Consider the following 9,866-nt stretch of genomic DNA (forward strand, 5'->3'; position numbering starts at 1 on the left):
CAGGCCGAGCCGGGCATTTGTCACCCATTTCTGTTCACGTAGACAACTCCCCTCAGAGACTCACAGGCATCCACCGAAATTGGATGGTTTCACAGAAGTTTCATGGTGGCAGGTTGAAATGTGCAGTTGACTCGGGCGTGGACAGACTGGCATCTTTGTGGAACGTAATCATTTCTAAGAGCAACTTCTGAAGCGAGGCGACTGGTCGCGTAGAGCGAGGGGCTTCCCTCCGCCCACGTCTGTGGGCGTTTCCAAGGGAGGCCGACTTCACTCGCACTGACCAAGCGTGACTGGAGGAGTCGGATTGGTTCCTTTTATGTATGTATGTATGTATGTATGTATGTATGTATTTTGATTTCAGAGAGGAAGGGAGAGGGGGGAGAGATAGAAACATCAATGATGAGTGAGAAAAATTGACCTGCTGCCTCCTGCATGCCCTCTACTGGGGATCAAGCACCCCCACTACCGGGAATGTGTCTTGAAGGGGAATCAAACTGTGACCTCCTGGCTCGTAGGTCGATGCTTAACCACTGAGCCACACCAGCCGGGCTGATTGGTTCATTTTAAACGGCGGAGGATGAGCGGTGTGGGCTCCTGTGTCAATCTCTTCCGCTGCCTTTTCTCTCCGGAAGCTGGTGCTTGGATATGTCTGTATTTAATGTTCTACTTACCGCTCCCTGCCCACCACCTGTCTTCCCCAAAGCCCAACCCATTCATCCTGTAAACATTCAAGGTCAACCCAAAGTCAACTGTGAATGACCAGGAAATGAAAGGCCGATGGGTCAGGCGGGACCAGCTCTGTCCCCAACCCAACCTCCCGTATGTAATCTCCGGGTCTCCAGGTAGAGTCCTTCGGGCAATGCACACACCTCAGGGGGCGTGGCTTCTTTCCCGTGGACGGGGCTCAGATGGTCTTCAGGGTGAACACTCGGAGGAAGGCGAGTGTGGTGCGAATCGCAGCAGCAGCTCGGAGGGCCTGCGGTGGCTGTCCTGTGCTGCACCTGATGAGCAGCGTCCCCTCCATCGCTGTCCTTCCCCCGGACGCCGGTGTGGCCGGCTCTTGTTCTGCTGAGCGTTCGTCTCGGTCTCATCAGCAGAGAGCTCATTTGAAACGAAGGTGTCTGTGACTTTCCTACACGTTCTCTGAGACAAAAGTGAGTTTCTTGTAGATAGCAAATGGCGGAGTTATGGTTTTGCATCCACTCCATGAGCCCCCCTTTTAATTTGTATTTAGACCATTTGCATGTGATGGAGTTAGAGATATGTCAGAGTGTAAGCCAACCATTTGTGGTCTGTTTTTCATTTCTGTTTTCTTCTCATGCCTTCCTGTGAATGACTTGAACATTTTAAAAAATATATTTTTATTGATTTCAGAAAGGAAGGGAGAGGGAGAGAGAGAGAGAGAGAGAAACATCAATGATGAGAGAGAACCATTGATTAGTTGCTTTCTGCACGCCCCCCACTGGGGACCAAACCTGCAACCTGGGCATGTGCCCTTGACTGGACCCTTCAGTCCACAGGCCGACGTTCTATCACTGAGCCGAACCAGCTGGGGCAATTTTTAACATTTCATTATGATTTCACTCTAGTGTTTTTGAGTATGTCTTATACTTTAAAAGGTATTGCTGTTTTAGTAGCTATTCTAGGTATCACATTATATATGTGATACATATGCATACAAACATATACATACATATATATGCATGCATATATACATGCACATATATGTCATCACATATTCTTGATGCCATCATTTTGCCAGTTCAAGTAAAGTATAGAAACTTTACCTCCCTTTACCTCCCCCGTTCATTATATAATTGTTTTAAATGCTTCCTATACATATATTTAGAACCATGTCAGACTGTGTTACAAATTTTTCTTCAACAGTCAAACAGAATTTACCAAACTCAGGAGGAGAAGAAACCTATTGTGTTTGCCTGTACTTTTGCTCACTGAGTTCTTCCTTCCTTCATGATATTCCACGGCTCTTCCTTTTGGTTTAGAGAACTACCGTCAGCCACTCCCTCTGGGCCAGTCTGCTGGCCACAAATTCTCTTCGTGTTTTGGTTTTTTGTGTGTGTTTTCATTTGAGAATGTCTTGAGTTACCCTTTATTCCTGAGATATTTTCACTAAGCATAGGATTCTGAGTTGAAGATTCTTTTCTTATTGTCACTTCCTCTGGCCTTCATGGTTTTAGGAATTCCGGTCAATGGATTTGCCAAAGGGAGACAAGGAGAGAAATCTGTTTAAATATCACCAGCGCTGTCTGCCTGCTGGTTCTCTAGCCATGTCGGACGCCAGGCAGTGGGCAGAGTGAAACCATCGCCGTAGTATTTTGATAAGAATACATGAATAATTTTAAGGACCTATCTGTGACCACAGAAAGTGAAGCCTTCGTGTCTCATCCACGTGGTGTGAGGTCCAATGCCCTCCTCACCTTTGTAAAGGAGAGGACGAGGAATTGCATGAGGCCGCCGAGACACCTTGACCAAGGGGGGTCAGGACGCAGGAAAACCAACCAGGGCTTGTCCATTTTGTACCCAGATGGTAGCTTCTGGGATATTGTTGCTATACTCAGTCTGGTCTCCTGTTCCAGGTTCCCTGGGGATGGGAAGCTGGCTCTGGGGGAGAGATGACAGGCTCAGGCGGGGACAGAGGGCGTTCAGAGGACAGCACCCCTGCAGGGGTGGCACGGCCTCAGCTGGGCTACAGGTCACTGTACTGCCCAGGGCAACACGCAGCACAGCTTCTACATCATAGGCAGCCTTTATCTCTTCTAAAAGCGACTGTGGTGTTTCTAAACCACTTTCCACGCAGGGGATGGGGAGAGCTAGCCTGGCAATTGGCTTCAGCACCGGTCCCCCTGCCGATGCTGATTAAGGAGGGAGGACCCCCTGGCAATGGGCAAGGAGACACCTGATGGGTGGTGTTGCTCTGAGATCAATCAGGGGCAAAGCAGATGTACACTCCTTAGTTCATCCGAGCTTGATGCCTGTGTCGGTGGCCAGAGCTGTTTCATGCCTGAGGCACATAAAATGAAAAAAAAAAGAGGGAGAAATACTAAAAATCACCAGATAATTGAAGGCCCTGCACCCTGTTGGCGATGCATGTGGCAGGATCGATCGGGCGAGGCAGGGGCAGGACGCCGTGGGGGAAGAATGCGTTTCAGAGTGACTCCCAGGCCGTGCGCACGCGATTACTCACTGACCCCACTTAAGAAAAATCAATTCTGCTCTGGCTTTGCCTGGTGGCTGTGTAGTTTCTCTAACCTGGTTCCATCATTCCTCTTTATATTCATTTAAGGTAATCTCTCTATAAAAGAGCCACCGATTCTGCTGACTCGTCAAGTGGAAGGGAAAACAAAACTCTCACATGTGCGTTCTCGGTGGCGAATGCATCTTGCAATTTATTTTTGTCAAGCGAGGTGTGTGGGAAGCACTGTACAAAGTTCCAGGGGTCCTCTCAGACCATAACCCAACAGGGGCGTGCTGTGGAGCCGTGATGTGGCCAGGGCTGGGGGCAGATGATTGACAGGCTGGGGATGGGAAACCAACTCACACCCACGAATGGGCTTTATCAGCCCTGGAGAGTGTAGATGTTTTTCTTGTGACATCCACAGCCCTGGTCCATGAGCACCTTTGGGCGGACAGTTTCTAACCTCCAAGGGCAAGCGTGTGTCACAGAAGTTACCACCCGGGGCCCTTGGACCAGGTTCATCCCACAGTAGTATTTGGTTGGGCCCCAAGAATATTGTTTTTGTTGTTCACTTTGAATTTTTTAAAATAATTAAAAAATCTGGATGATTTCAAATAAAAATCTGGCCAAGAGCTCCTCTGAAAACACTAGGAGGTCTGGCATACGGCCCTGGGCATCCATCAGCTGAACTGAGGGGTGCCACCCCGGAGTGGGGGGACTCTCCGCTCGCCCCCACCCCTCCCGGCCTGCCCCCAGCTTCCGGGGCACCTGCTGGCTCCTGTCGGGGCGTCCGGGACCGGGACAGGCAGCTGAGGGGCGATGCCAGCCCTGGGTCCCAGCACACTCCTCCTCCGGGGAAGGTCAGGTTGACACCAGCTCTCGAGTGCCCTTGACGCTTTTATTTGAAAAAGGATTTTCTTGAAAGTAATTGCACCGCTAATGAAAATTGATTTTTCTTTCCAACAGTTTATTTTCCAGAGAACAAACACAGGAGCGCTTGGACGTGCGTGCTAATGGTAGGGGCACCGGCGTGCAGAAAGGGCGTCTGTCCTCCGGGAAAAGCAGGCCCGTGGAGGTCTCAGCCGGGCACCGCCGGCCCGTCTCGGGGTGAGGGGGCCAGAGGGCTGGGCAGTGGCTTCCACGTAGACTGAGGGGCGACAGGGAGGGATGTGCCCTGCAGCCATCCTCTCTCTCCTGTGCCTGCGCCCACAGCTGGGAGCCCCCATCACCTGGGGTGTCACATCGTCTATGAATGACCTAACGAATGCAGCCCCGCGAGTCCCTGATGATCGCCCACATTTTCTGTGCTTAACCGGTGCCTGGGCAGCGTGGGCCCCTCACCTGCGTGCACTCCCCCGCCTCCCGCTCAGCGCACCCCTGGGAGGTGTGGCACCCCCACTTCACAGGCGAAAGGACCACGGCCAACGGGAGCACCGGGCAGTGGGCGGCCAGCGATGTGACTGTTGGTGAATGTGTGGCGTGTCTCGCAGTGTCACACTTGAATGACTGAATTTTTAATGCAACCACATTGTAGAACTGCAGTGTGCGTTATCGGGAAATTGTATGTTCTTCCGCTTTATTGCTGTGCAGCGTTGTTTACACACATCGCGTGGAATTTATGGGCGATTTAGGGGCTGTTCAAGGGCAATTAGAGACCAAATGGTCCTCTGGGTCCTTCTTCCAGCTCTCAAACCAGCAACACCCATTTGCCAGATTTTTATTTCTTATTTTGTTTCATTTTTTTAAAACCAATAAAATTCATGCCTACCTCGGAGCGTGTGCGGAACAGAATCCTGTGACCGAAACTTGTGCCACAAACTGTGCGCGTTTTAGGTTTTGACAGATGCTGCTCAGTTCCCATCCTCAGATGCCCTCCCGGTTTCCATGTGAGCCACCAGTGTGGACAGAGCTCGCCTGCTCTCGTGCCGACACTGGGTTGTTATAGGTGCGTGTGTGCGTGTGTGCGTGTGTGTGCGTGTGTGTGTGCCAAACTGAAAAAAAGATGAGGTACCTCCTTGTTCATTTTTAATGAGGTGGAATGCACATGACAGACAATGTAACCATTGAGAGGGTGCAGCTCGGTGTGGCCTCCCCTGTGTCTCCTTCCAAAGCGTGTCACTCCCGCGAAAGACAGCCCTGTGCCCGTTAGGCCAGCGGTCGCCAAGCGGTGGTCCTCGGACCACTGGCGGCCCATGAGGTCCGAAAGGATAGTGACCGCTGCTTTAGGCAGTCATTCCTCCTCTCTCTTCCCCGAGTCTGAGCCACCATAACTCTTTAGGTGGATTTACCTGTTCTGGACATTTCATGGAAAGGGAATCGCATAATAGATGACCTTTTGTGTGCAGCTTTTTTACATACATGATGTTTGTGTGGCTCCTTTTATACACATGATGTTTGTGTGGCTTCTTTTATACACATGATGTTTGTGTGGCTTCTTTTATACACATGATGTTTGTGTCTGGCTCCTCTTATGTAGCATGATGTTTGTGTGGCTCCATTTACATACATGATGTTTGTGTGGCTTCTTACATCACACGATGTTTTTGAGGATGGTGCGGCAGGTATCTGTGCTTCATGCCTGTTCATGGCTGCACAGGACTCCATCGTGCAGATGTGTACCCACGTGTTCATCCGTCCGTTGGTTTGTGGACACGGGTTGTTTCCGCCCTTTGGCTCTTGTGACCAGTGCTGATATGAACATGTGCATGCAAGCATTTGTCTGAGTAGTTTTCCACTCTTTGGGCGCACACAGAAGGTCACATGGTCACGGGGGAATTCTACGTTCACCTCTTTGAGGCTGTCAGACTGTTCTCGAAGCAGCTGCACGCGTTCATTTATCTTCTCACCGGCGGTGCCTCCACATCCCCACCTACACGTACTGTTTTGTCTTTTGTTAGTTTTGTTTTGGGTTTAGTTATAATCGCCTGGTGGATAGGGAATGTTGCCTCCTTGTGGTTTTGGTTTTCATTGCTGTAATGACTGGTAATGATGAGCATGTTTTCATGGGCTGGATGGCCTTTTGAATAGTTTCTTTGGAGAAATGCCCTTTCTAGTCCTTTGCCCATTTTTAAATCGGGTTTCTTGTCCTTTTGTTATTGAGTTGTGAGAGTTCTTCATATATTCTGGATTCTAGATCCTTATTGGTGACATGGTTCGCAAATATTTTCTCCCATTCTGTAGGTAGTCTTGTCACTTTCTTTTTTTTTTAAATATATTTTATTGATTTTTTACAGAGAGGAAGGGAGAAGGAAAGAGAGTTAGAAACATCGATGAGAGAGAAACATCGATCAGCTGCCTTCTGCACACTCCCTACTGGGGATGTGCCCGCAACCAAGGTACATGTCCTTGACCGGAATCGAACCTGGGACCCTTGAGTCCGCAGGCTGACGCTCTATCCACTGAGCCAAACCGGTTAGGGCTTGTCACTTTCTTAATAATACCCTTTGATACACAAAGTATAGTTTTAATTTGTTTTATTTAAACATTGGGGTTTTTTTAAATTTATATTTTCCTCATTGCTGAAGAGCTCCAGCGTCGTTTAATGTCCGTGATCTCATTGCACTGCCTTTTCTGTGGACCCGGGTTCACTCCTGTACTCCCTTTCCTAAAGTGCTTTCTTTTAATAGACTCCAGAGTTACCTTTCTTTTTTATTGTGGTGGGGATGGTTGCACCACCATGTGAGTGTATCATGAGTCACTTTTATAGCCTGGGTAGTAATCCTTTTAATATTTTCTTCCAGTCTGTTGCTTGTCTTTTAATTTGCTAAGTAGTAACATTTGCCGTATAAAAGTTACTGGTTCTTTTATCGTCAGATGTTCATCTTTTATGGCCTCTGGATGCTCTGTCTTCTTTCAGAAGACTTTCAATATTATAAAAAAATAGCGTTCTATTATTTTCTAATGTCACTCTTTTATGTGGATACGTTTAATTCCTTCGCAGTTCAGTTTTGTGTGTGGCTTTGAAGATGGACCATACTACGACTTTATCCTCGAGCGACCAGCTTTATGTGCTATTCTCTCCCCTTTGATTTGAAAGGTCCCTTTCGCAGTCCCATGTGTGCGGGGGCGTCTCACGTGGTTTCACTCCACTGGTGGGTCCGTCGTCTCCTCTGCTGACACCACATTGTTGTAACTGAACGGAGTGCGTTTTGGTAGGTAGCATGGCACTATCCCACTCGTATCAAAATCATCTTGGCTGGTCTCTCTTCCACATACATTTATGACTCAGACTGACAATTGTATTTCACTAGAGGCCCGGTGCACGAATTCGTGCACGGGTGGGGGGTTCATAGGCCTGGCCGGCACTCAGAGCCGATCGAGGCCGTCTCGCCCAGTCCTGATCAGGGCCTGTGGGGATGGGGGGTGGGGGGTGGGGAGGAAAGGACAGAGGTAGGGACCGCAGGAGGTTGGCCACCTGCGAGAGGTTGGTTGTGGGAGCGCACTGACCACCAGAGGGCAGCTCCTGCATTGAGCATCTGCCCCTGGTGCTCAGTGCACGTCATAGTGACTGGTCGACCAGTCATTCTGGTCGTTCTGGTCATAACGGTCGCTTGGGCTTTTATAAATATAGATTATTATTATTATTTTTAATATTTTATTGATTTTTTATAGAGAAGAAGGGAGAGGGACAGAGAGTTAGAAACATCGATGAGAGAGATCGATCAGCTGCCTCCTGCACGCCCCCCACTGGGGATGTGCCTGCAACCCAGGTACATGCCCTTGACCGGAATCGAACCCGGGACCCTTCAGTCCGCAGGCCGACGCTCTATCCACTGAGCCAAACCGGTTTGGCGAATATAGATTATTTTATTTATTGTCAGGGGTGTGTTTTTTTTATCGAATGTGGGATGGGTAAGTTAATTTGGGCAGCATTGACTTTACAATTTTCATTTTTTTAAAAATTCAGAAACATGTCATACCCCCCCACACCCCACCATCCACTGAGTTTTCCTTTTATTTCCTCCAGCATAATTCTGTGCTTTTCTCGACACAGGTCGGGAATATCTCGGGTTCGATGTGTTCCTGGATACATTACAATGTTCTTGCTGCTGTGAGCTGTTTTCTCCCGGGGTTTTCTCGCTGTATAATGCTGCTCTTTGCGGAAGTTACTGGTTCTTGGCGCTTTTGGTGGTCGTTCAATGGCTTTCCTTGGAGCCCTAACAGTTCTCAGCTTGAACCCTTGAGCTTGCAGGTGGACAAGTCATGTCCCCTGAAATGGTGAGGGGGGTGCCCCTCCCTCCCAGGGCCCGGCCTCTTGCTGCTTCGTCTTCCTGTGCAGGCAGCACCCGTGACCTGGGAGCGCTCGCTTGCTCCCAGCTTCCATGTAAAGTGTCCTTGTTTGGCACTTTATGTTTGTCAGGAGAACTCTCATTCTTTCCAGAAATTTCAAAAAATTCAGAAGTCCTGTAGCATGTTTAATGGTGACACGCGGGAAAGACTTCACGTACAGGCCTTTCCAAATATATTGGTCTCAGACATGTTGACCGTTTTTATAAAAAAAAACCCACAAAATAAGCACAATTTCTTTTTCTTCCTTAACGTTTTTGTATCAGATTTCTCTTACACCGTGTTTACGGAGTGAATTCATTTCTACGGCATCCTGCAGAAGGTCTGTGTGAATGTGGGCCACTGGGTGCCTGTGTCCACCTGGTCTCCCCTTTTCCTAACGGAGCAGACGGAGTGTTTCCTGGTACGAAGCCTTCCCCGTCGTACATGGGCCCCGCAGAGACGCCGTGAACAGCAGAGCCCTCCCACGCCCTCCTCCGGCTCCTCTGTTCCCTAACAGGGGTGGGGGGTGGGGGGAGGAGTGCTTGCCGGCGGCATCAGCTCACCTCGCCTGCCCGGGATGGTTGAGCCTCCGCTGCACAGCCGGCCCTAGTGCAGAGTTTGATTCCATTCACGGCAGTTTTGCTTTTCCTGCTAAATGCGCGAATGCAGACTGCAGTGGAGCTGCTGAGTATGTGAAAAACACTCCCAAAATGCTGGCTCGCCAGTGGGGTGCAAACTCCCCCCCCCCACGCCCACACACACATACACTGCCTTGCTCAGCTCCGGGACTGCGGGCTCCTTCTCCCCCAGGCCCTGGAGACACGCAGGTTTAATAAACTTCAAAGGTAACTTCGCCCCAGGCTCAGCTTTCTGCAGCAGACGACCGGCTCCTGGCTGCGGCTCAGATGGCACCGCGCCGCCCATCCTCACGCTAAATCTTTCAGGTGCCTGGGCCGCTCAGCTTCCTGGCCCTGTTAGCAGTTGGCTTTCCTGTTGGTTATTTTGTTTTGTTTTTGGTTAATCCTCACCCCAGGATATTTTTTTTCCCCATTGATTTTCAGAGAAAGTGAAAGGGAAGGAGAGAGGAAGGGAGGGAGGGAGAGAGAGAAACATCGATGTGAGAGAGACACATCGATTGGTTGCCTCCCACACATGCCTGACAGGAGCTGGGATCGAACCTGCAACCCAGGTACATACCCTTGACTGGAATCCAACCCCAGACCCTTCTGCGCTCAGCCCGATGCTCTAACCACTGAGCCCACCAGCCAGAGCATTTCTTTCTTTTCTGCAATGTCATCGTCTGGGGTAGCTGCTATGCTAGGCTTCTGCTGGCACCTCTGTTGTCTCAGGAGTTTTGTGAGATTGGCATTATTTTCCCTTAAATGCTTGATAGAACGTATCT

At 49.6% G+C, this 9,866-nt stretch overlaps 1 pseudogene; it reads left to right on the plus strand.

Annotated features, from left to right (window-relative positions):
- The first annotated feature begins 2,890 nt into the window (after positions 1-2,890).
- LOC111823663 lies at positions 2,891-3,035 on the plus strand (annotated as a pseudogene).
- The last annotated feature ends 6,831 nt before the right edge of the window (positions 3,036-9,866 follow it).

The sequence above is a fragment of the Myotis lucifugus genome, unplaced genomic scaffold (genome assembly GCF_000147115.1).
Source record: "Myotis lucifugus unplaced genomic scaffold, Myoluc2.0 scaffold_599, whole genome shotgun sequence".
Classification (NCBI taxonomy): domain Eukaryota; kingdom Metazoa; phylum Chordata; class Mammalia; order Chiroptera; family Vespertilionidae; genus Myotis; species Myotis lucifugus.